The sequence below is a fragment of the Acinonyx jubatus genome, chromosome A1 (genome assembly GCF_027475565.1).
Source record: "Acinonyx jubatus isolate Ajub_Pintada_27869175 chromosome A1, VMU_Ajub_asm_v1.0, whole genome shotgun sequence".
Classification (NCBI taxonomy): Eukaryota; Metazoa; Chordata; class Mammalia; order Carnivora; family Felidae; genus Acinonyx; species Acinonyx jubatus.
Genome location: NC_069380.1, coordinates 71,536,581 through 71,563,261, shown reverse-complemented (window position 1 = coordinate 71,563,261; position 26,681 = coordinate 71,536,581). Strand labels below are relative to the sequence as shown.

The following is a 26,681-nucleotide window of genomic DNA, read 5'->3' as shown; positions in this document are numbered from 1 at the left end:
TGTCCGTCCCTAGCTTTCCTTTTTTAAGACACTGTTTTTCTGTTGATCAGAAAATCATCTAGTGTTTCTCATGCAAGACTACAGCTGAAGGAGTAAAACATTCCTGGCACGAACACTCAGCAGGTTTATCAGTGACCCATATCTTGAAGATGACGTGTGTCTATTTCATAAACTTTATATTAGTTTTATTAAGTTCACAACACAATCTCTATTTTAAAATAGGTACTTCATTGAACTATAACACACACATTGAAAAGTGCACACATTACATACAACTTAATGAATTTTCACAAGCAGAATACACTGACATAGAGACTACCTGGAACAGGAGCAGAACAGTGCCCCGGAAATCCCACTCCCAGGGCTTTCCAAACAATGAACCTTACAGGTGGCTGCTGTTTTGACTACTAACACAATATATTAGTTTTGTTCGTTTCAGAACTTCGTATATGATACCATTTAGCATGTGCTTTTTGAGTCCGGCTTCTTTAACTTAACAGTGTTTGGAGATTCGTGACTGTTATCTCTGGGAATTTTTCATCACATCTATAGTGATATCCTCCCTTTTTCCTGATATTGATAATTTTTTCCTTTTTCCTTTTTTTTCTCGAACAGTTTCGTTAACATGTATTAAATTTTATTCACCTTTCTTTAAGAAGCCGCTTTTGGCTCAGTTTTTTTTTCTATTTTCTGTTTTTGTGTTTTATTAATTCAATTCCTTTTTTTTTTTTAATTTAAATTCAAGTTAGTTAACATACAGTATAGTCTTGGCTTCAGGAGTAGAACCCAGTGATTCATCACTTACATAAAACACCCAGTGCTCATCCTGAAAATGCCATCCTTGATGGCCATCCCCTTTTAACCCCCTGTCCCCGCCGCCTAGAAAACCTCAGTTTGTTCTCTGTATTTAAGAGTCTCTTATGGTTTGCCTCCCTCTCTGTTTTTATCTTATTTTTCCTTCCCTTCCCTATGTTATCTGTTGAGTTTCTCAAATTCCACATGAGTGAAATCATATGAAATCTGTCTTTCTCTGACTTATTTCACTTAGCATAATACCCTCTAGTTCCATTCACATTGTTGTAAATGGCAAGATTTCATTCTTTTTCATCACTGAGTATTTCACATCTTCTCTATCCAAGAAGCCACTAAAAAGGAGAATTACAGGCCAGTATCCCTGAATTTGCATGCAAGAATTCTCAACAAGATGCTAGAAAATCGAATTCAACAGTACATTAAAAGAATTATTCACCATGTTCAAGTGGAGTTCATTCCTGGGCTCCAGAACTGGTTCAATATTCACAAATCAATCAATGTGATACACCACATTATTAATTCTGTTCTTAACTATTATTTCATTCTATTTAATTTAGATTAAATTTACTGATTTGTTTTAACTTCTTGAGTGTACAAATTGCAAGCTTATTAATTGTAGACCATTAAGCATACATTTGATTTTATGCTGTAAATTTATCTGTAATCATGACACCCCAAGCATTTCCCTTTAGCTGTATTGCATGAGTTGTGTTGTGTTATGTTTTAATTTGTATTTGATAAATATTTTCTAATCCCCATTGTGACTTATTCTTTTACTCATGATTACTTAGAAGCTCTCACTTAATTTTCAAATATTTAGGAATTGTCTAGTTATCTTTTTTCATAAAAATAAATTACTAGATCTGTAGGCTAAACCCACCATAATCTGAAAACAAGTGACATATGAAGATTGAAAATAAATTTTTTTCAGTAGCCAGATGAAACAATTTATGCACACCCAACTATATTAAATTTGTTAACAGTGTAGTTCAAATTTTCTTTTAAAAATTGATTTTCATGTATGTCTCCACTTTTGTCAGTTACTGAGACAGCTATGTTAAAAATCTCCCATTATGAATATGAATTTTTCTGTATCTACTTTAGATATGTCAGTTTTTGCCTTCTTTATAGGCTAATAGGAAATGATTATATCTCACTGGTGGACATTCCCTTTTATCATAACATCTTGCTTTTTGCTCTAATATTTACTTCGTTTGCTATTAGTATAACTACATCAGCTTTATCTAGTTTAGTGTTTGTGTAGGGGCTATTTTTCATACCTTTAACTTGTCTATATCCTTATAATTAAGGTGAGCACCTTGTAAGCATGACTTTATTTTTATTTTGATTTAATTTTTGCTTTAGTTACACTCTGACAATCTCTGCCTTTTAATTAGAATATCCAGTCTATTTACATTTAATAAAATTAATGGTATACCAGTTTTACCATTTGTTTTCTATTTGATCTATTCTATTTTTAATTTTTTTATTTTTATTTTTTTATTTTAATTTTTTTAATATGAAATTTATTGTCAAATTGGTTTCCATACAACACCCAGTGCTCTTCCCAACAGGTGCCCTCCTCAATGCCCATCACCCACTTTCCCCTCCCTCCCACCACCCATCAACCCTCAGTTTGTTCTCAGTTTTTAAGAATCTCTTGTGGTTTGCCTCCCTCCCTCTCTAACATTTTCTTTTCCTTCCCCTCCCCCATGGTCTTCTGTTAAGTTTCTCAGGATCCACATAAGAGTGAAAACATATGGTATCTGGTATCTGTCTTTCTCTGTATGACTTATTTCACTTAGCATCACACTTTCCAGTTCCATCCACGTTGCTACAAAAGGCCATATTTCATTCTTTCTCATTGCCACATAGTATTCCATTGTGTATATAAACCACAATTTCTTTATCCATTCATCAGTCGATGGACATTTAGGCTCTTTCCACAATTTGGCTATTGTTGAAAGTGCTGCTGTAAACATTGGGGTACAAGTGCCCCTATGCATCCGCACTCCTCTATCCCTTGGGTAAATTCCTAGCAGTGCTATGCTGGGTCATAGGGTAGGTCTATTTTTAACTTTTTGAGGAACCTCCACACTGTTTTCCAGAGCAGCTGCACCAGTTTGCATTCACACCAACAGTGCAAGAAGGTTCCCGTTTCTCCACATCTTCTCTAGCATCCAGTCTATTCTATTTACCTGTTTCTTCATTTTCTTACATTCTTTTAATATGTCAGGAATATTATTTATTGTTGAATTTTCCACCATTATTAGTCTGAGGCTTATAAATCCATTACAATATATTTTAGTGATTACCTTGGATATTACCACATTTAATGTTGACTTAATAGAGTATGATACACATTTGAATACCTACCACATTTAATATAATGGTTTATCACTTAGTCTCTCTAGTTTTTGTTGTTTATTTATTTCTTATTGTCATGCTTTTATTTCCATGTGTATATAAAACATAATAAAATTATTTCTATTATGTAATAGACTCAGTATGTATTATAGTATTGGTCCTTGCTCTTTATTCTTTTCTACATTTTTAGGGTTCTACCTGGGAAACACTTTTCTTTGCAACCTAAACATCTCTTTTATTATTATAATGGTTATTATTTTAGTGCAGTCCACTATTTATGAATCTGTCAGTTTTGTTTGAGTGAACATTTCGTAGTTCGTCTTTGAGTGGCATACTTACTGGGTGTGGAATTCTAGATTGGAGGGTTTCCCCCCCCCCCCCATCATTCTATTGTCTCTTGGCTTCCATTATTTCCTATTGAAAATTCCATGGTAATCTTATCATTTCTCATTTGAAAGGCATATGTACTCATTTCCCTCTGGCTGCTTCTAAGATTTTTCTCTTGTTTTTTAGGTCAGTAATTTTATCATGATTTGCCAAGGTGTTGCTTTGTTTGTATTTATCTTTCAAGAGGTTTGCAGCATGTTCTGAGTCTGGGATGTGGGATTTTATGGCAGCTTCAGAATCTTTTTATTATATTAACATATTTCAAATATTTCCTCACCATTATCATTTGTCTTTCTGGGACTTCAATTACATTTATGTCAGTAATTTTCATTATGTCTCCCATATTCTTACTCTATTTTCTAGATTTTATGTATTTGTGCTTTAGTCTAGATATTTTCAAATGATATATTTTCCAGTTATTTAGTCCTCTCTCCTTTTGCTGTTAACTCATCTGCTGATTTTTTTCCTTTTTATTATATATTTTTTTAATCTTGAAAGTTACATTTGATTATTTTAGTTCCCTGTTTAGATCTCCATCATGTCTTCTATTTTCTTAAACATATTAATGCTTTTTAATGTCTATCTGGATGACTTAAGCATCTGTTTCTATTTTCTGTTTTTCTCTTGGATCTTTTTGTATTTCTTTTTGTAATTTTGGCATGTAAAAAAATTTTGACAACTTTTGAGTATTGAACATTTTAGGTAGAAATCCATAGAGATTGTCTATGATTGATTATCTTCCTTGGAGAGGAGATGTGTGTGTGTGTGTGTGTGTGTGTGTGTGTGTGTAGGTAATTACAGTAGAGACAGAAAATCCCAATTTATCCTAGCATGAAATATATTTGAAGTTGTTTTTCCTGTGTGTGTGTGTGTGTGTGTGTGTGTGTGTGTGTGTGTTAGCGTGTCTATTTCTAGCTTGCTTTTTGGCTAAGGGATAGCTTTCTAGGGGTTCCAATTGAAATCCTGGATGTTTACCAAGGGCACTACTCATTGGCACACTAGAGTTCCAATTTAATCTCCAATTTTGTCTCCAATTTTTATCTTCAGCATTGTGGACTGCCAAAAGCTTTGCTCTGATTTTCAGCCTTTTGCCTTTCTCTACTTCTGAAACAGCAAATTCTTAAGAGGATGAATGATATATAATAATGTGCTCACCTCCATGTGTTTTCCTTTTCTTTGAGATGTTGACCCCTCAAGTCCTAATTGTGTAGGAACCTTTATAGTACTTTTAATCAAATTCATTTCTTTTCTTTTTTAAAGTACCTAGCTTTCATATTTGGTAAGAGAGTTGATTTTATACTGGTTAGTTGGTCATAACTAGCAGTGAAATTGCTTTCCAAATTTTAAATCCTAGTTCTCAGAGAAACTGGCAATTAGAAAATATTATATTCTTTTTAAATCAACATATCCTGAATATAGAGAAAGAAATCAGTATCTTGACCAAATTTGAGAGAACTTTTATGATTTATAAGTATGATCAAATCATCAGTTCCAACCATTTTTTCCCAACTTTTTTGTCTTTTGGAAGAAATTATTTGAAAAAAATTCTTTTTTTTTAATTTTTAAATTTTATGTACTTATTATGAGAGAGAAGACAACAGGAGCAGTGGAGGGGCAGAGAGAGAAGGAGAGAGAGAATCCCAAGCAGGCTCTGCATTGTCAACACATGGAGCCCGATGCCGGGCTTGATTTCATGAACCCTGAGATCATGACCTGGGACCAAATCAAGAGCCAGATGCTTAACTCAGGTGCCCCTGGAACCACCCTGGTACCCCTGTTAAGAGAAAATTCTTGACCAGTTTTGATTTGATTTGATCTGATTTGATTTTTTGAAACATTACTGACTAAAACTCATTTTAAGTTCCAATTTCTAATAAAATCTGGGACAAAGATGGATATTTTTGTCAATAGTTGTTTCTAGATATACATCTTTGTATATTATATGTGCCATGGTATTATACTGCTAATACTGACAGCTGGGATTATTTTAAGCCTTTTGTATTCTATTGTAAAAATTGGGTTATTCTTTCATTCTCCATATTCATTCCCTGACAGTTGCTAACAGCAACAAATTGTAGATTATCAAAACACCTGCTATAATATTAAAAACATGAAGGTTTACCTCACAAAGAGTAATAAATATTTGTATGTGTCCTATTTTTGGCTTAGCTCTAAAAGTCTATGAGAAAGATGAAATGGAGAATCCCATGCTCCATGCTGCTATAAATACTCTGCAACAGGTTTATTCTTATTAACAAATACTCTGGAGAGGCTAGGATAGTCTTGACAAGAAATCAGAGTACTCCTAATGAATTCTATGGCACATTTTGATGCCAGCATTAACAGAGGCCCCATCCAAACTGCCTTAGTCTTGCAGAGCTCCTTTGGCTTAGAGTTGTGTACTTCTGAATCAATGACTTGGTCATTCTAATCTTTAGTCCTTATTGGTCATATAAATTAATGTCACTATGTCTATTTTGCTGGCCTCAAATGAGATAATGCATATGACAATGCTTTGTAAATTACCACACTCCATGCACACAATGAGGGGCAAACCCTGGACCTGGGTAAAAACGTTCAGCATATCTATTTGATTAGAGCCCTTCTCTTCTACACACATAACAACACATCTCCCAGCATACCATGTTTCTAATTTTATTTTTAGAAATATCAACAGAAGTCAGTTTGAACATCTAGAGTGGGAGGAAAAGGTAAAGAAAGGTTTTTGGTTATTTACTTCATTATTTCTTATCTTTATTTGTGCTTTAGTGTATTTTTCTGTCTTGCCTAGAAGAAATTTTAAAAGTCATCCAGTTCAGTCATCTTATTTTATAGCTAAACCACAAATACCTCAGCATATGAATTCTCCTATTATGGTCTCATTGTTCGTCATGACCAGAGCCATAGGAGAAAGGATTCTCCTAATTCATAGTGTTGATGTGCTATGAATATGGCACAACATCGTACCATTTTGGATAAAACATGCAGAGATACACACATATGTCTGCCTGTGTGCACCCACATACACACATGAAAAAAAATAACTTTCCTCAAGCTGTGTTAAAAGATCTGACTTCATTTCTCATCCCTTTCTCTACTTCAATGTGGATTTCTTTTGCATTCATATGTCTCTCTGGTGAGGCATTAGTATCTTCTTGTTGGAATTTTTTGTTGCCTCTCAGCTAACCTATTTTTCTCTATGGTGGAGTCACATTATGAGAAAAATCTGACAGAACCCAAAATTTGTGAATAGGGTCTGTACAGATTTAAGGAATGATGTAATGCCTGGAGAGTGATGCTAGATAAGCAGAGGCGAAATGCATAGGACATTGAAAATGAAAAGGGAACTCTACAATGTAGGTAAGTATGAAAAGAAAAGATTCAACACCTTAGTGTGAGTGATAGGTTTAAATTTTGCATTGGGTGTGGAGGGAGGATTGATTTAGAAAATAGAAGGCAAAATATGTAGATGAGACTGACCTGGTGACATGAACTCAAAATGATAAAAATGTTCAGAGGACATTATTTTTCTGTCTCAATAGCAGACAAGTGTTTTCTGGAGGCAAGCATCCTTTGCAAATGTGTATGGATACCCTTGGAAACAGAGCAGTATATGGGGGTATGAGAAACCATAAGTATATCTTTGTGCAATATCAATTTTAGCTGTGGTAAGTATTTTAAAATATTTTATATCAAATTAAAATTTAGAATAAAAATTTCAAAATTCAAATTTTAACGAATTTGTGTAGAATCAAGATTCCAAAGGAACTCCTACTAATGAGGTGCTATTTGAGACGGTATCCCGCAGACTCACCAGTAAACATGATTACTTACTTTCCTCTACCACTGAAAGTACTTAATATTTGAGAATCACTGGAGAATTTGTGGTGTAAAATATGCCTAGGCACTTTAGATAATTCTCACAAATCCCCCCCTTTACTTTTTGGCCTTTTGACTATCAAACATCAGATGTTGCCCTTTCTAATTCCCAATACAAAGTATAGAAAGTTGCTTCTTTGCATATTGATGCATTCTTACCTTCTACATTTTAATTTGCTGAAGTTACTTCTCTTGGACAACTGTGTTTGTACCTCAGTGCCCCTTCAAATGAGCATAATTATTTTTCATCTGCCTTTAAAAGGTTTCATATGTTTGAATGGTTCTTTGCCTAATGTGAAAGAATGCATGATATTCATATCCAGGATAAGAACAAGCATTTGTACTATGAAAAACTAACTTTGAATGAATAAACAGGGGGAGAAAATAAAGGGGGAAGTAGAGAAGTGTATGAAGCCCTTCACCTGATGGAATTATGTACTGAAATCGATGACCTTCACTTTGTATTTATAAAGGATTCAAGGCACTGGAAAGGAAAGGAAATTATCAGACCTCAAAAATCATTGAAAATCCAATGGCTTCTTTAAAAATATGACTTAATATACACTGGAAAAAATAAAATTATCCTTCAAAAGCAGTCATTAGAAGATTAATGGTGTGTAAAATCTCTGAAGTGTATACCCACATCAAATCTCTGACAAAAGGAAGTATGCATAGACCTTAATCTAAGGAAATCCAGAGATGGATATTAATATTAACTGAGTCTCTAACGTCGAAATATCAAAAGTGTATTTTAAAATATAATTCATTTTAAAAGTCTCAGATTTAGTGATTTGGAAAAAAATTATATGGTGGATAAATGAATATTCTTTATGAGGCCCTTAAATGGGAAAAAAATGTTTTGTCATCTCTTTTACTTTGTTGTCTTAGGTTACATTAGAAATTATATGTTTTTTATTTTTCCAGAAGGGGGTCTTAATGACGCAAATGTGAATTGTGCCAAAAGGCAAGATTAAAAATGTAAATGTATTTGAGTCTTTGTGACTGCCGCCATTGTTACTGAGTAGAATCCCTCCTCGTCTTCCTTTTTTTTTTTTTTATCTTAAAGTGAAGGGAGAACTTACTAAATATCCAAAACCATTATAGGAAGTTTGAGAAGCTCAATTTCCCAACCAATACCCACTCTAAGTTAACTAATGGCAGCATCTGTCAACAGGTATATGGCAGGCCGTATAAAGTTATAAACAGCATCTTGGCACAGGCAGTAAATGAGAGTTGACATTTCCTACTTGTAGCTTCAGACCACTAGCCTTGGGTGTGAGGCAGGACTTTCTGATCCTGCTTTCTTTTACTGCAGACAAAGATGGGTCTCAGTTCCTCTTAAAGTTGGGGGGTTCACTGCAGTAGTAGATAACCCCTAAGATACTGTCCACTGCAAGTGTTTTATAAACCAAGGGCCCATGAAGGTGGTGTTCCTTCAGCAGCAGTACTGGCTACAAGACAAAGTATTGTTACAATAACCACACAAAAGCAAATTTATTTTTTTTAATGTTTATTTATTTATTTTGAGAGAGAGGGAGAGAAAGAATCCTAAGCAGGCTCCACACAGTCAGCACAGAGCCCTACTCAGGGCTCAGTCTCACGACCAGTGGTACCATGACCTGAGCGGAAATCAGGAGTTGGATGCTCAACCAATGAGCCACCCAGGTGGCCCCCACACAAAAACAAATTTAAAGCTTTACTTTCTCATGCAACACAACTGTTTTCATTTTTTACATTCTCTGCCCTATTTGTACATTATTATTTTTATTTATTTATTTATTTTTGGGAGAGCACAAGCAGGGGAGGAGCAGAAAGAGGGGGACAGAGGATCTGAAGCAGGCTCTGTGCTGACAGACTGACAGCAGCAAGCCCAAACTCAAGAATCAGGAGAGAATGACCTGAGCCAAAATCAGATGCTGAGTCACCCAGGTGCCCCTATTTGTGCATTATTTTAATCATAATGTGGATAAAGTCCACTCTTAGCTGGAGATAGTAAATCTCCATTGAGGATTTAATTAATTAATTAATCTTCCATTGAGGATTTAAAGGTGAAAGCACCTTTAAAATGCTGCAAGGCCATTCCAAATGCAAAGGAAACCAAAGACTGTGTTTATCAACACACTTCCTTAATTATTTTTCCATATCTCCACAAGGGAGAAAATGATTTTTAAAAGGGCAGGAAAGGTAGGGGGAGGCTGTGGTATTCAATGAAAGTGATATCACAAACACAAAGAGCCTATGTATGGGATGCTTCAGGAGATCAAAGACGTAGTCCTTCCCCTTGAGATGCTAACGGTCTGGTGCAAGTATCATCACTTAGTATTACCACCGTAACAAATTAGCACAAATTCTGTGGCTTAAAACAACACAAAAGTATTACATGATGATTCTGTAGGTTAGAATTCTGACCTGGGTCTCACAGGGCTAACATCCAGGTGTCGGTAGAGCTACATTCCTTTCTGGATGTTCTAGAGAAGGATCCATTTCTTTGCCTTTTCCAACATCTAGAGGCTATCTGGGTTCCTTGGCATATGGCCATTCCTCTAGCCTCAAAGTCCTCAACACTACATCTGTCTGATGATTATTCCATAGTCATATCGCCCTTTTACTTTTCTTACAAACACCCTTGTAATTACACTGGACCCACCTATATTATCCAGGGTAATCTCACTATGGTAAGGTTTTTAACTTAACCCTTCATGCAAAGGGCCTTCTGCCATATAAGGTAACATGTTCACAAGTTTCAGGGAATAGAATGTGGACATCTTTGGGGAACTGTTACGCTGTCAGAGCAAGACAATCCCACGGACAGGTAGGCAAAATGCAACACTGTCAATGCAACACTGTTAATGCAACAATGTAATGTAACACTGGCCAATGCAGCACTTGGCCAAAAGGTATTGTGAGAGCATAAGGCGAGCTGACGTCATGCGGCTCTGGGTGCAGGGGCCAGGAAACACCTGTGAAAGGACGTTCTGGATGGAGAGGTGATGACGGTGAACAGGAAACAGACATTGGAAAAGATGCAGAGGCCAGCTTTAAGCCGCAGGCAGCCAGTGCAGAAAGTAAGCCACTGTTAGAATTCATCCTATCATTTCTTCCTCCTCCACAGTTCTCACATCTGTGCATTTGTCACCGTCCTGTTGCTGCCATTTCAGAAAAAGGCCCTGCCACCTATGGCATGGTCCACAAGGATGGTATTTTAACTGCATGCCTCACATCTGACAGTCTAGTGACCAGAGCAATACTTTAAGCATCTCCATAGGATCTTGTCACTTGCCTGCTTTAATTTATTGAACTACATATTCTCAGAACAAAACTCATTTTTGGCATAATTAGCTACACCTCTCAGGATTTGGACACTTACCCACCATTTCAGCCTCAGTTCGTGATTTTGCTTCTTACTTCTTTAAAATAATGTGTGAGATTCATATAGCATCCTGTGACGTTGGTTGGCCAAGTACTTTTATGTCCACTTCACAGAGAGATTTGGGAGTCTCTGACTTATGACTTCACCAGACAGGCAACAAATGGCTGAGCCCCCAGAGTTCTTCCCACTGCACTGTGGTCAGGCCAGTGCACTGTCAAACTGCAGATTTTGTTGTTGAAGATCTCAGGGATTCGAGGACAAAGTACCTCTTTGTTTTCTGCAAATTCATTTTCCCTTAAACCAGATAACACTGGGATTGGGGTAATTTGGGGGCATGTTCATGAGTCATAACAAGTTTAATCCCTTTTACTTCATGTGTTCAATGGCCCACGTAATTGCAAAGCATAGCACTTCCTCTCTGCTGTTAAGGGAATTATCAAGTTAAGAATGTCTTGATCTTAATTAGCTTTTACTAAGCCTATTCTGATGCCCAAATAATATATGTGGGTAAATGGTAAACAATTAGGGTGAGGACCACTTTCCTTTGTTTCTAAAACACTTTTTAAAGAATATACGAAGAGAACTGATATGGAAATCTTCATATCAAAAGTATTTCTGTAATACATGGTGCTTTTCCTTAGGGGTAAGTGATGAGTTTGAATAAGGATACATTTTTTTAAAAAGCAAATAAATCTAAAACAGAAGCTGTTTCTTTTGCATCTTTGTATTGACAGTTGAGATGTCCGTTTCCTTCTTTTCTTTGGCCTGCTCTGTAAACTCTAGATATCTTAAACCTTAGCCATTGATACAATTAACAACATTATAACTTCTATCAAATGATTGGATGACTTTTCTTTGTCTATGGCTCAGTCTCTACCTATGACATACACATTCTCGTGCTCTTTGCTTACATGTAAAGCTCTCATCTGCATCTTCTCCCTCATCTCTCCTTTGCCTCCACCGGAAGTCTAGATCATAAGATTGCTCTGTGACTGGCATGGAATACATGAAAACTCTATAATTATTTACTACTACATCCAATAGCTTTGCAAACAGGGATCAAAACCTAGATTTACAAAGTACTATATGAACATTGTCAAATACCTTATCTGCTTAAGTCTCACGTTATACATATGTATTTAAGTAAATAAAATTTGAGTGATAATAATTGATTTGTATGGTTTTCTAAGGATCATGTTAAGTAGTTAAGTAATGTTTATCCAATTCTGAGTATTGCGCTTGGCACATACTGAGTAATGACTAAATGATGGTTATCATTATTATAGTTACTACCATTACCATCACCACTACTATTCCCTGTCGGCAGATATGGAGCAGAACATGAGATTTGCCCTCTGTATGGAAACACAGAGAGTGGGGAGGGACAAGGGTGCATCCTGGTATCTCTAAGCAGGAGGGAGCTTTCTGGAAAGAGGAAGCTCTGAAAAGTTCCTCTGGGATGATCTTATCTGAATGCAGAGACAGGGCACCATTTGGGGAGCATCTAGAATCACGTGACTTTCCATACTGCGGAGCAGAGGGATGGACAAGGGTATTGTGAGGGTCCAGGCATCAAGAGTATGGTGACTGGGGGGTAGGAGTCCTGTGGGGGGAAAAGGAGCAGAGGAGATGGTAGATGGTCTCTCTACGAACTACCTATCTTGCTGTATTATTGTTTCCAATTTCACCAAAGACTTGGATATTAGGTATTCCAATTTAAATTCCTATAACAGGAGCAATGACAATAAATGGTAGAAGATGGGGGAAATTTTACCCCATTTAATCTCTCCTAAATGCCAGCTATAGTTCTCAAATCTATATATACCTGATCTCATTAGTGGTCCTACTGTGATAGGTAGATGTGATCTCACTCATGTCCATGCAGGTGAGAAAATGGGCTTTGAAAGGTTAGGCACTTATCCAACTCACCAATCTGGAGAGAGGGTAACTGGCTCAACCTTTGCCCCAAATCCAGGCTTTACCCTCCACCCCAAATCCCATACTATCTGGAGTCAGTCCTGCAGACGTCTGAGCAGAGGGCTGTTGGCAGCACATGCGCCTTTCTGGCTGGATGTTTTGCTGTGTGTGGCATCACCAGGGTGGTTACAGGGTTCCCATTGATCTTGTCTGCTTTCATGAATGTACAGAGGCATAAATCCTCTTCTCCGCCTGGGAAACATTTTGTTCCGGCACGTAGGCTGTGTGGGAGTAGAGCATTGTTACAACCCATATTGTTATAAACCTATTTTATTCTGTCCTCTCTGAGATTTGAGGGTTCTTTTTTTAGTTCCAATTTTATTTAAAGCTTTGTCTTTCTGGGATGACCTTATGAACTACAGATCTCATTTTAATGGAGGGATTTAAATGAACAGCAGTCACCAAATGGCTCTCCCTGGTACACTGCAGAGCAAAGCAGACATAAAGCTTTCATAAAGGAGTCTGGAGAAATTGGAATTAGTCTGTTTCACAAGATCAATGTTTTCTCAGGTGAGCAGGAAGTGATCTTTGCAAATGGAACTTCTTGGTATTCTACAGATGTGAGCTGGTGAGGACAGAAACGAGAACACCAAAACTTCCTCCCAAGGAAGGCTTGGATCTGCACATAAACACTTCTTACCTTGTTCAGGCTTTGGCATAAGTCAAGATTTATATCAGAAGTTAACTGGGAAAATAAGTAAATAATAAAAAAAAGAACTTAACTGTAACACTTTCACTATAGAGAAACTATGTTTTGTCTTGTATAAATAAATTGAGTTTTAAAACTCAACAAGGATGGTTTCATAAAATATCCAAACCAAGGAAGGAAAGACTGTTTCTCACCTTGGAGGAAAAGAGACCATTTCATAATGGGATGTCCAGACAAGACCTTAATACAGGGCAGTATTTTGACAGGTGCAGAGGCACTGGAGCTAGTTTGAATATATATGTGTATAATGAACATTTGGATGTGTAAGCATAACAGCCCCACAAAGCAAAGGCACTTTCAAAGCCCAACACATGTCAGATTTAGAACCAATGCCATCTTGGGGCACCTGGGTGGCTCAGTCAGTCGAGCATCTGACTTTTGATTTGGCTCAGGTCATTTTCCAGGGTCATGGGATCGAACCCCATCTTGGGCTCTGTGCTGAGCATGGAGCCTGCTTGGAATTCTCTCTCTCTCTCTCTCTCTCTCTCTCTCTCTCTCTCTCTCTCTGAAAATAAGTAAATAAAACTTAAAAAAAAGAACCAATGCCATCTCTTACTAACTGAACAATAATAGGCAAATGATGTATGTTCTCAGATCCAAGTTTTCTTCATATATAACGTGGGTAATACATGTTATACACTGTACCCCAAAAACTATGGGCTAAAGATTGAAATAGATAATGTGCATTCAAATTTCTAGGTCAGATAAGCATATAGTAAAGCTCTATTACCCTTTTATCTGATGAAACATCATTTTGACATTTTGCTTTTGATCAGTGTTTATGGTTTGTTTCCCAGCATGGAAATGGAGGAATTTCTCCAAGTGTGGTTTTGTAAACGTATTCAGTTTTGTGTCTTGTCTCTTTATTTCTACATCCCATGATTAGATTTGGTCACATAGAATAATCTTATAATTTCTTTAAATATTAAGCTCTAGAAGATATATTACAGTCCTGATGTTGTGGCACAAAATTTACAGCAAATTCATTTCTTCAAATATTTTAGTACATGAATAAAGACAACAGCTATCCAGGGAGGTGAAAATTGCAGCTCAGATTTTTCTCATCTGTATTTACACTAAATCAATTATCATGATACTTAAACTTTGTTTTTAATTGATATTCCCTTTGAAGCTTTCTCACGATTGTACATAAGTAGAAATATATCTTTTTAGAAGTATTTTGTTGTTGTCTTTCATCAGAAGGTTATCTCAAAAAGAATATGTGGCCTTTTAAAGTTGTCTGCTTTTGAGTTGATTAGGGAGATACTACAGCAATTTGTTTAGCTACAAGTATTTCAGAGAAATACTGACAAGAATTTAAGGCTTTTTTGTTGTTGCTTTTCTATTAATGATCTTATTACATAGCCTGTCTTCATGAAGCAAGAGCATTCTTGCTTAAAGTATTATTTAAATTAATCCCCTGCGGAAATGTCATTGGGAACAATCTTAAATGACCTAAAGACCCAAAGTCATAGCATTTAACAAAACCAGTCTTTAAATTTTATTACATGTGCGCACACGCACGCGCATGCGCACACACACACACGCGCACACACACACACACACACACACACACACACACAACACACACACTGCTAACATTCTCTACAGCAAAGCTTAGAATTTTGAATTTGGAAATTTAGAACCAAACCAAATGCACTTCTCACATTACATTTTTAAAATTTATTTTACTGAGGATTCATTGTGTGTAGAGTAGTAGTCTGTAGTTGAATATGTTCTCTAAAATGTCACAACATAGATCATTTCTCAATTAAGCAAAACCAGACACAACACCTTCTTATCTCTGCACTGTTTAATGTGCCAACTGTTCAGGTTGTGTTTCATATGTCCCAGAGCTGCCTGCAGACTGTGGTCACCCTGGTGTGCCATTATCCCAAAGTCCTCTAACCCCATCCTGTCCAACAACATGTCTTCAGAAATAATTTTCCCCAAGAGGATATTCCCATTACCTGGAAAACCCTTTTCTCAATCCACCTTCCACACCCTGGCCATCTGTGACTCTGTTCACACCTCACACTCTCTCCAAGGCCTTCCACTAACCACCTAGGCTAGAATAACCAGCCCTTAGTAGTTATGTCTATACCACACGTTTCAGTTCATTACAAAAGATGTCCCTCTTCTTTGGTTGGTGGTATTCTCTGAATGAACACTTAAGTCTTTTATTATTGTTGATCTGTTTTCTATCCTATCCAACTTGAAGACCACATAAAGTTGTAAATTCCTTAAAAAATAAAACACCTTCAAACCAAAATCCACTAGGATTTCAGGCTTTTGTATGGAGTTAGAATTGAAGGAGGAGTTTTAAATCTGCTTCCATACATCTGTGTTCAAGGACCGAACCAGGATTTAAAAATTAGTAAAAATGTTGGGATTTCTGTTCCCTAAGAAGTTATATTGTCAAAGAAAAGAGCAAATAACAGACATGAGCATGGACGTGGTTAAGTGGTGTTTCTGACTGTAGTGTTTTAAAGTTTTGCTTTTCCTTTTTTTTTGCTCGTGCTATTTGTCATCTGAAACTAGCCTCATTGAGGCGTGACTGCAAACCTTCCAGATCTCGTTCTCCTTTGAGGCTTCAGCTACGCCAGCCTCTCTGGCTCTTCTCTAGGACACTGTGACTTTTTTCAGGGGCCCATTCTGGCTCAGTTACAGGTCAGAAAGGCTTTTGGGCAAAGAGGAACTTCACAAACTGAAAGGAGCAGGGCTCCCTGATGGTGCCTTTCTCAGCATTGTTTTTCTCTTTTAGATGTTAAACATATGGATCTGATGCCAAAGCTACAAACCATAAATCCAATTTAAGCAAAAGACTTAAAATTGAGGCTTAGGACTTCAGTGTACATTCAGGAGTGGAGGGGTAAGGAGGGCAGGAGGATCAGATCCTCACCCAGCTGCCACTTCTCTTCCTCCTGCCTACACTGCACCCTGAAAATGTATCCAAATCATGGGACTGGTTATTGAGTAAACATGCTGTAACCATGAAACTATATTTGTGAACTAAAGTAAAAGTTAAAGAAACTTGAAATACTAAAAAAAAAAAAAAAGTTAAATTGAATACAAAATCTCCTGCAAATTTCCTCCCACACTTGAGAAGGTCTCACGCCTGTAGAAATATGCCTGGCTCGCCTACAGCTCAGCACCCCATGGTTCACCTTATGACATATCAACATATTCTCAATCTTTCACCTGCTATAGATTTCCATCTTCTAAACTTTGCTCTAATAAGCAAGATCTGTCTGTTTTCCTTTAAGAGCTTAGTAAGAAATTGCCCCCCAGCCCCCCTCACTCCAGTCTCCTCACTGGTGTCCACTCTGCCTCACTTCCTAATTGTGAGCAGTCCAACCCCCTAGGAGAGGAAAGGGGTGAAGCTTGCCATTCTTGTGCCTGTGTGCGAGGGGAGGGACCATGGTCCTAAAGTGGTCCTTTGCCCATGATGATGGCTTCCACATTTTAAAATAAAGTTGTCCTTTTCTCATATTTGTCTTGTATCTTCAGATAAATGTTTTTTTTTTTAAAGCAGGCCTGAAATTAGGGCATGTGAAGTAGCAATGCTTTCCCCAGTTCCCTGGATAGATAACCATCTAATCACTTTTTGAACGCTTCAGTGCAGAGGAAGCCGTGACCTCGTGGGAGAGTTCACTCTTTCTTTCACTGGACAGCTGCATTTCTCCCCCCTTATTAATTCATTTATTCAGTTAGTCATTATTTATTGAGCGCCTAGTATATGACAGACACCCTTCTAGGTCCCTGGAACATAGTAGTTATCACAGAGATAACACCACCACCTTCACATAAATTCAATCTTGACATCACTCTACTTATGTCTTATTTCTGTCATCCAGGGCAAGACTAAATAATCCACTGTCTCCGTGACAACCCCATAAATTTTGGAAAACAATGAAATTCCACCTTCTTCAGATTAAATGTTCTCTAATACAGTTTTGCCAGGGCCCACCATGTCAGTCATTGTCCTCTAATCTGTCAGTGCTCTCATTGTGTGCTTTCAGTGAATCACTGTGACCTCTGGGTGCTCTGAATACACTAGGGTCCTCAGCCAAAGCCCGGCTCAATGGAATGCGGATAGGCAGGAGGCCAGACCCCAGAGGCTCTGATGCCAGCTCCATCATTCCCTTCTTGTGTTATCTTGGGCAAGGCACATACCCCTCTTAGCCTCAGTCTGCTTATGTGTAACGTGAGGATAATAATGCCACCTACTTCAAAAGTTTGCTGTAGGATTCATGACTCAATATGGAAGAAGCACTTAGAGTAGTTTCCAGCCCAGAGTATGGGCTCAGGAGATGACAGCTGTCATTCTTCCTACTGTTACATTTAGCGTTGAAACTTTCTGTTTGCCCAGCCTCATTATTTCAGGACCCACATCATATGTTGGCTTGCTGATGCTGGGAATAATGGACAGCAATCTGCTTTGACTGTAAATTCCTCTCAGCTTCTAACAGAGAGCCTGGAACAGAGTAGTTGTTTGAGTGAGCCAGTTAAATATCTTGGCTTTTTGCAATGCACTTAAACAGAACATGGTGAGGATTTCTTCTCTTGTTTTCCAAGATGAATCGATCTATTCCTGGAGCTATACTATATGGAGTTTCAGTGATGGATGCACCATTAAGGATTCTTTGAAGAAATTGTTATGAAATGTCATTTAAGTGTAATAAATAAAAATGATAAGAGGCACCACTTCCTGATAAATTATGCAGAAGTTTTTGGCTTTCAACATACACATACCTCATCACAATTGAACTCTAAAACCAAGACTAAATTCTGCATCATCCTTTATGAAACTTCCACATTGATTTCCAGTTTTGTTTTGTTTTGTTTTGTTTTCATGACCTTTGGTTTAAATGTTTTACCTCTCTAGTTGGAAGTGTCCATGTCAATTGTGATGAATAGGTACCTTTCAATACCTTCTCCTTCCTCCTCCCTCCCCTGCTGCTTTAGAGGTTCTAGAGGGAGTAGCCTTGGTTCACAAAAGAGTTTATGACTCTCATCTCCTCTTAGAAGCAGCTGGAAGACAAATGTCTGAAGCAGACACTTTTTTTTAAAAAAATTTATGTTTATTTATTTTTGAGACAGAGACAGAGAGAGAGAGCATGAGCAGAAGGGAAGAAAGAGAGAGACACAGATTCTGAAGCAGGCTCCAGGCTCTGAGCTGTCAGCACAGAGCCTGACACGGGGCTCAACCCACAAACCATGAGATCAGGACCTGAGCTGAAGTTGGACGCTCAACTGATTGAGCCACCCAGAGGCTCCTGAAGCAGAAACTTTGAAGGGAAGAGAGCTCAGATGTCTGTACCTTCCCTAAACGGAAGCAGCCTTATGGGATTATCAGTACCACTTTCAACAAGTTCATTACAGCCAGCTCTGATCATTGGGTGGAGATCTCTCTGTAGCCCTAGAAGTGAACAGGCAAAATGAGATTATACCTGCTTTGAAATACTATTTCTCAAATGTGTGAGCCTCAGCTCTGGAGAAGGCATTGATCAGCCCTTGTTATGTGGTTATTTTCTTAAATTCACCTATGGTCCTGATTATTTTCTTGGCATAGTACACTTAGGAAAGTGCGTCCAGACCCTGAAGCAAATGTGTGCTCAAAAGACAAAAACACTTTTTTTCATGTAAAGTTCCCAGTTTCTTCCTCCACAATTTCTCTTAAGAAAGCTAAGAAAATTATGCATCTAACGTGAATCTTGTTTACATGGTTAATGCAACACTTTATATTGTTTGCAACATAACACTGGAAGCCTTTAGATACTTTAATTTTGACAGATGCTCTTGATTCTTAAACACCATACTTTTTGTCCTGCTAATCCTCAATTTTAGATAATGTGATCACAGCTGGGAAGCAAATTCATACAACCTGCTATAGGTCTGACTGGCTGTGAAAATTCTATGAATGAATCAAATACTAGTTTTCAGGTTTCTTACATTTAGGAAATCCCATTTCTAGTTTCTCAGAGAAGTGGATCATACCTTGTAGTGATTTAACAGAGTATATTAAATTTCACAGATAACACTCTAAGCCTTAGGCTTTTTTCCTCTATATCCTTACTGATTTTCTGTGTATTTGTTGCATAATTTTTTGAGAACAGAGTTGAAATTTCTGACTATAATTTTATACTTTTTTGTTTCTCCTTGAAGTTACATTGATTTTTGCTTCATGTAGTTGAAACTGTCAGTACGTGCATAAACATTCAGGATTTTTAATGTATTCTTAATGAACTGACTCCTTAATCATTATGAAATAATCCCTCTTTATCCACTGTAAGATTCTTTACCCTGAGATCTCTTTCATCCTTATTAATATATATTTTTATCTTTTTGTTTTTTGTTTTAATCGCTCTACTAAGGTGTAATTGTAAAATAATCTCTCCGTATTTAAAGTGTACAATTCTATGAGTTTGACATAAGAAACTATAATCATGGGGCACCTGGGTGGCTCAGTCAGTTGAGTGTCTGACTCTTAGTTTTGGCTCAGGTTATGACCTCACCGTTTGTGAGTTCGAGTCCCAGGTCAGGCTTTGAACTGACAGTGCTGAACCTGCTTGAGATTCCCTCTCTTCCTCTCTCCCTCTCTCTCAGCCCCTCCCCTGCTCATGCTCTGTCTCTCTCAAAATAAATAAATAAACTTAAAAGAAAAAAAAAAGAAACCACAATCACACTCAACATTATGAATATGTCCATCACCCCAAAATTTCCTTATGCCTCTTTGTGCTCCTAATTTTTTTTTTCAGAGAAAGAGAGATAGCACAGGCGGGAGAGGGGCAGAGGGAGAGAGACTGAGAATCTTAAGCAGGCTCCATGCCCAGCTCGCAGCCCGTGGTGACCCCATGAGCCTGGAATCATAACCTGAGCCAAAATCAACAGTTGGGCACTCAACCAACTGAGCCACCCAGGTGCCCCCATTTTTTTTATTATTATTATATGACTTTTATTCAACACAATTATTTTGGCATCCATCCATTTTGTTGCATTTATCAATAGCTCATTCCTTTTTTTTTTTTTTTTTTTTTTTGCTGAGTGGTATTCCATTGTATGGCTATTCCACAGGGTTTTTTTTTGTTTGTTTTTTGGTGTTTTTTTTTTTTTAATCCATTCATCTGTTAAATAGACATTTGGGTTGTTTCCAGTTTGGGGCTATTACAAATAATTACAAATAACTATTCACATACATGGTTTGAATGGACATAAGCTTTTATTGCTATTGAGTGAATATTTACAAGTGCAATGACTGAATTATGTAGGCAGGTTTATGTTGAACATTTTAAGAATCTGCAAACAGCTTTCTAAAGTCAGTGGAGTAATTTCTATTCCTCCCATTAGTGTAGGTGAGTTCCAGCTTATCCACATCCTTGCCAACAATTTGTCTGGTACTCTTTTTAATTTTAATCTTGTAATATGTGTAACTGTAACCCGCTATGGCTTTAATTTTCATTTCCCCAATGACTACTGATGTTGTGCATCTTTTCATGAACTTTGTTTTCATCTACAAATATTCTGATAAAATTCTCTATAGTTTTGTGCATTTGATTTATTGGAATCTTGTTTTCTTATTATTGAGTTTTAAGTCTTTATGTATTAGTGGATACAAGCCTTTATTGAGGTACAAACCATGTAAATATTTTCACCCAGTCTGTGACTTGTCCTAAAGTCTTTTAGCAATTTATTTTGGAGTGGAAGTTTTTGAATTTTTATACAGTTCAGCTTATCAATATTTTCTTCAGTGGATCATGCTTTTGGTGTTGTATCTAAGGCCAGGACAGGGTATATCATTCAAGGAGCTCAGGGCGAAATGAAAATGCAAGGCCTACTGTTAAAAAAAAAAACTATTAATAATTTCAAGATGGTATCAGCAGAACATTAAACCAAATGTGGGGCCTTTCTAATAGCATATATGGTATATATTTAAGTGTGTGTAGCATATTTCCATTTCTCCTTTCCTGGTATTTATACTATTGCCATCTTATGTTTCACTTTTACACGTTATAAACCCCACATTGCATTATGATTTTTGCCTAAATGGTCAATTATCATTTAAAGAGATATAAATAACAAAAAATGTATGTCTTGACCTGTGTTATTTACTATCACCAGTGCTCATTATCCTAGATTAGATACATATTGCTCTCTGATATCATTTTCTTTGTCTCTGAGTACCTTCCCTCAACATTTCTCATAATGGAATCCTTCTGATGGTATACTCTTTCTTTTCTGTGTGTCTAAAAATTTCTTTATTTTACCTTTGTTTTTTAAAGATATGTTCACTATTTTAGAGTTTTAAAATATTTCTCTCAGTGCATTAAAGATGTTGCTACATTGTTTTCTTGCTTGAATTTTTACAAACAAAATATCCTCTGTCTTTCTTGTCTTTATTTCTCTATGTAATGTGTTTTTCCTTACGGGGGAGGGGGGAAGAGATTGTTTCTCTATCACTGGTTTTGAGTACTGCCAGTAAGATGTGTCTTGATGTAGTTTTTGTCATATTTCCTGTCTTTAGAATTTGTTAAGCTATTTGGATATTGGATACATTTTACCAATTTGGAAGTTTTTCAGCCATTATTTCTTCAAATCTTTTTCCTTCTTGTCCTGTTGATAATCTCTTCTGGAGACTTCAGTTAGACATGCCTCTTGTCGCTTCAAGTTATCACACAACTAAGGCTCTGTTTATTTGTTTAATTATTTTTTCTCTGTGGGTTTCATTTGGAACCATTTTTATTGTTATGTCTTCAAGTTTACCCTTTTATTTCTGCAATTCCAAATCCACAATTAAACACAACCAATGTTTTTGTTTTTGTTTTTCATTTCACAACTTGTGCCTTTCATCTATAGAAGTTCATTTGGGGCCCTTTTTGTGTCTTCTGTGTCTCTACTTAATTTTTGAATTGTGCAATACAGTTATAATGACCTCATGTCCTTTTCTAATATTCTAACATCTGAGGATGTTCTAGTTCAGTTTGATATATTGATTTTTCCCCTTGTTACAGGTGAAATCTCTGTTTCTTTGCATGCTTGGTAATTTTTTATTGGATTCCAAATATTTTTAATTTTACTTTATTGAGTGCTCAAAATTTTTGTATTCCTATAAATATTCTTGAGCTTATTCTGGGATGCAGTTAATTTCCTTTGAAATGGTATACTCTTTCGTACTTGTTTTTAGGATTTTTTAGGTGAGACTAATGCAGGACTCAGACTACGGTTAATTTTTCTCCCTATTGAAGTAAGACCCTATTTACACTCTGCTCAATCCCCATGAATTATGAATTTTTCCGGTCTGACTAGTGGGAACAGGTAGTGTTTACAGTCCTGTGTGTTTTTGAGGCAGTGTTACCTCTAATCCTCTCAGATGGTTTTCCCCAATTAGGGATGGTTTCCCCACATAAACTGTAGATCAGTGCAAAGCTGAATACTCACAGGAACCCTCTGCAGATCTTAGATGTTCTCTCTTTCAGCAGCTCTCTCTTTCCCAATCTACTGTATGCCATCTACTTTGGTCTCTCTGGACTTTAAGTTCAATTTCCTCAATTTAGGAAGTCCACTGGGCTCCCTGCCCTTCTCTATGCCCTGGAATCTCTCTCAGGAAATAGTAGGACTCACCTTATTTCTTTACCATCACTCAGGGACTACTGTTTTTCATTTCCTGATGTCCAGAGTCTTGCAAAATTCAATTTGTGATTTTTTTATTGTTTCCTGTGAAAGAGTACTTCTGGTCCCTGTTACTCTATCTTGGTTAGATGTAGAAATCACTTTTTAAAGAAAGTCTGCATAATTATGAAACTCTCTCAGATTATGCCATATAGTTCATGTAACATTCACATTCTTTTTCACTCATATTTCCAGCACCAAAATTTGTTTATTATAATAGTATTTGAATATAAAATATTAGCAAGTGTTAATACTACTCTTGTTACTCAAGCCATTCAGTTATATTTGATTAACCTCAAACTTTATGAAGGACATAAATAGAGGCATGATTAATATTTATAATATGCGATTATGTTTTATCTTATAATAAGTATAAAAAGGCTTTTTGGATGAGCTGCAAGAAGTGAAAAGATTATCAAAGTCAAAGAATGTCGTTTTGATCACTTAAGTGGCAAAGTGGTCCCACACTTTGCTACTTGTGTGTGTGTGTGTGTGTGTGTGTGCGTGCCACACTGTGAAAAAAAAGTATCACAAGTTTAATTTCCAAATTGTGAGTATTTCAAGATGGCACAGCTTCCTTTCAGAATTTCAAAGAGGTTTGTAGTAGTTATTGCCAATAGTGGTTTTCTTAATTTAAAAAATCCTGTAATGAAGAAATGGAAAGAAGAGTTATCATTGAACATTTAGAGGCTGGTTGAATAAGCATGGAATATTCTAGTAATTTAACTAGAAATACATACTATTGTGTGCTTATTGAAAATATATTGCTAAGATTTTGAACACTCCTTTGAGATACTTGTCTGAAAGCAGCAGTAAGAACACAAATACCAAAATGTATAGAGTTAAAAAAATAAATATTATTTAGGTAGCAACTAACCTTAAATATCTCAGATTCCACTCTTCCTATGACAATAGCATTTGAAATTTTAAGTAAAATGCTTAGTTATTTGCTTGGCGATCTAGGAAATATTATCTCCTCAGTAAGCCAGCAGCATGGTCATTTCTGATACCTAGGCTAATGTAAGGAAATTGCTATAAAATATCGTCAAAATATTGTTAAGTTTCTTTTAGTATTTGATGTCATTGATGAGGAATTTGAACATGAATGATGTGTTCATATTTGTAAGTGTTTCAGACTCCACACAGAGTGACACATCAACACTGAACGAGACAGAGCATACCACTTCTTTGCGTTTGCGTGTATGTTTTCTGGCCAGGAGGAAATGAAATAATTGATAAATTAGGAATCCTTGACAGAATATATTATCAGCAAAGCTTTCTTTACATGTAACAATAATAATGATTGACTTGAACCCTAATTGTTGTCACTGAAGGACACACATTTTTCGTTCTTAAATATGTACAAGAATTTTTTATATTATCTTTTGCAATTACATAATTAACATTTGTAATTTATTTTTAAATATATAATTAAAATTTATAAGGAATATGTTAGCAAACCAAAACACACGTATTTTATCATTATTTATCTTTGTAAGTGATGAATAAATAAAGGGAAACAGTAGATTCAATGTTTGGCCATTTTATTGTTCAAGTCCAAATTATGTTGGGGTCATAGGACCTCCAGTGTGTTTCTAATATGTTAGAATCTTGTAATTAGAGAACCTCAATGGAAAATAGTATTGGAAGAGGATACTTTTAACTGAGATCCAGAGGTGTTCCCTTTTGGAGCTTGTAGACACTGGATATTCACAAAGCTAGTGATAGTTCAACCCTGCATTAGGAATCCCAAGAATTACTCTTATTTCTGTATGCTCCTTGGAGTTGAGGGTCACATATTAAGCAAGATATTATGGCCTGCCTTCCCTTTAGTCATCTTCTCAAGTGTCTTCCCCAAGAAGATGCTCTACCCACTGTTGTTTCCTTAATGTACACTACTAAGAGGGATTTTTTTTTTTTGGCTCAAATTGTTTTGGAATTTTTTTTTAATTATTAGAATTTCCATTTCAAAACCCACATTTATCTCAAGCATGCTCTGCTCCTTCAATTCTTAACTAAGATATAAAAAATGCATCTTGCCTCGAATGCCATTTAGGGTTTATATATAGATTCTTTTTAAAGACGAATGAAATAAATTCAGTCATTAAATATTTGTTGAACAGCTACTCTGTGCAAAGAATAGTGATAGGCTACTTTGAATAACAGATGATACAAATTATCAAGGGGTTTATAATGTACTTGCAGGACAGGAAGACATATAAACCCAATAATTTCACACATGACTAATTGGCATGGAACCATATTATACATTTCCCTTACCCCCCTCAGTAGACAGCAAGCTCTTTGAGGGCAAGAACTATTCTTTTTTTATGCAAGGTTCTATCTCTAGCGCCTGCAGGCATAAGATTCTGGTAGGCAGAGGTGGAGAGCCTGTTATAGGCTGTAGAATCAGCAGTTAAAATTGAACAGGCATAGTAATGCATTGAATTGGGGTGGTGATCAGGCAACCATTCGGAAGTAGCTGACACAGGATTCTTAGAGGCTGGGCCCCGGGGGTAGCATGGGGGCAATTTCCAGAGGAAATTGATTGAATGCCATCCTAAGGAATTATCAAAAGCATAGCAGGTTTTCACATACCTTTAGTTTATTTATCACTTTCCTAATGTCCCTACCGCACCTTTTTCCCTCAGCCCTTTGGAAAAGCTCTTGAACATGGTTTATTTTTATGGCTGAATTATATGATAATTTATGGCTTTGGGTAAATTATTCACAATGCTATTTTCTGCTACTAAGAGTGCCAAAATCTAATTAGATCTGCCACAAAAATGTCTATTCCAAAAGTTGCTTTTTACCCTATAAAAAACATGTGATTTTTCCATAGCTAATAGAGAAGTGACATTTAAGAACCTGCACTGATAACCAACTAGTACTGAAATTTATGTGTAAACAAACATGGTATGTGTGATGATATATACATTTTTACATTTTCTATGTAAAAACACATGCCATATTGTGCATTTTTCAATTTAAATAATAATTACAAATATATCCATCATTCTAAGGATTATCCTGATTTCTCTTTTGTCAGTCTGCACATTGCGTGAAAACAATTTTTGTGACAGTGATTGATTTAAATGAACTCACTTCTGAGAGAGTGATTGTTTTCATTTAAAATGTTGGGTATTTTTTTTTTCCTGTATCTGAAGGCATTTGAACTGCTTTGCATTTCTCTCAGTTCTGAGTATTGAGGCTAATATATTATGAAACATTTTTTTGAAATATATGCACATTAGCTTTCATTATTTCTACTTTAATTAATGTCAGAGAGCATAGTTAGTACAGAGTTTCAAACAAGGAGTATCCTGAAAACATTTTTAGTAAGATGTGCAAGCACAGTCAGTATTTAAAAAAGAAAACAGAAGGTAAAAGGATAATTAAAACAAAGTTTTCATATTTTCCTAAGCAGAGTAAATATTCTGAATGTGTATCTTAGAAGACAATAAAGAACTCTAACAGTCTTATGAATTGAAAACTATTTTTGCATTTTTT

The 26,681-nt window shown here is 36.3% G+C and overlaps 1 protein-coding gene across 6 annotated transcripts in view; it reads left to right on the top strand.

The window, feature by feature from the left end:
- Positions 1-26,681, top strand: part of FGF14 (fibroblast growth factor 14) — a 612,765-nt gene that overhangs the window by 452,043 nt on the left and 134,041 nt on the right. The window contains exon 1 of one of the 6 annotated variants that reach the window (XM_053217704.1): positions 10,063-10,511. The exons of the other annotated variants lie outside the window; for them this stretch is intronic. The gene's annotated coding sequence lies outside the window, so the exon portion shown is untranslated. Of the gene's footprint in view, positions 1-10,062; positions 10,512-26,681 lie in introns of those variants that run through there. 6 annotated transcript variants of the gene reach the window in all.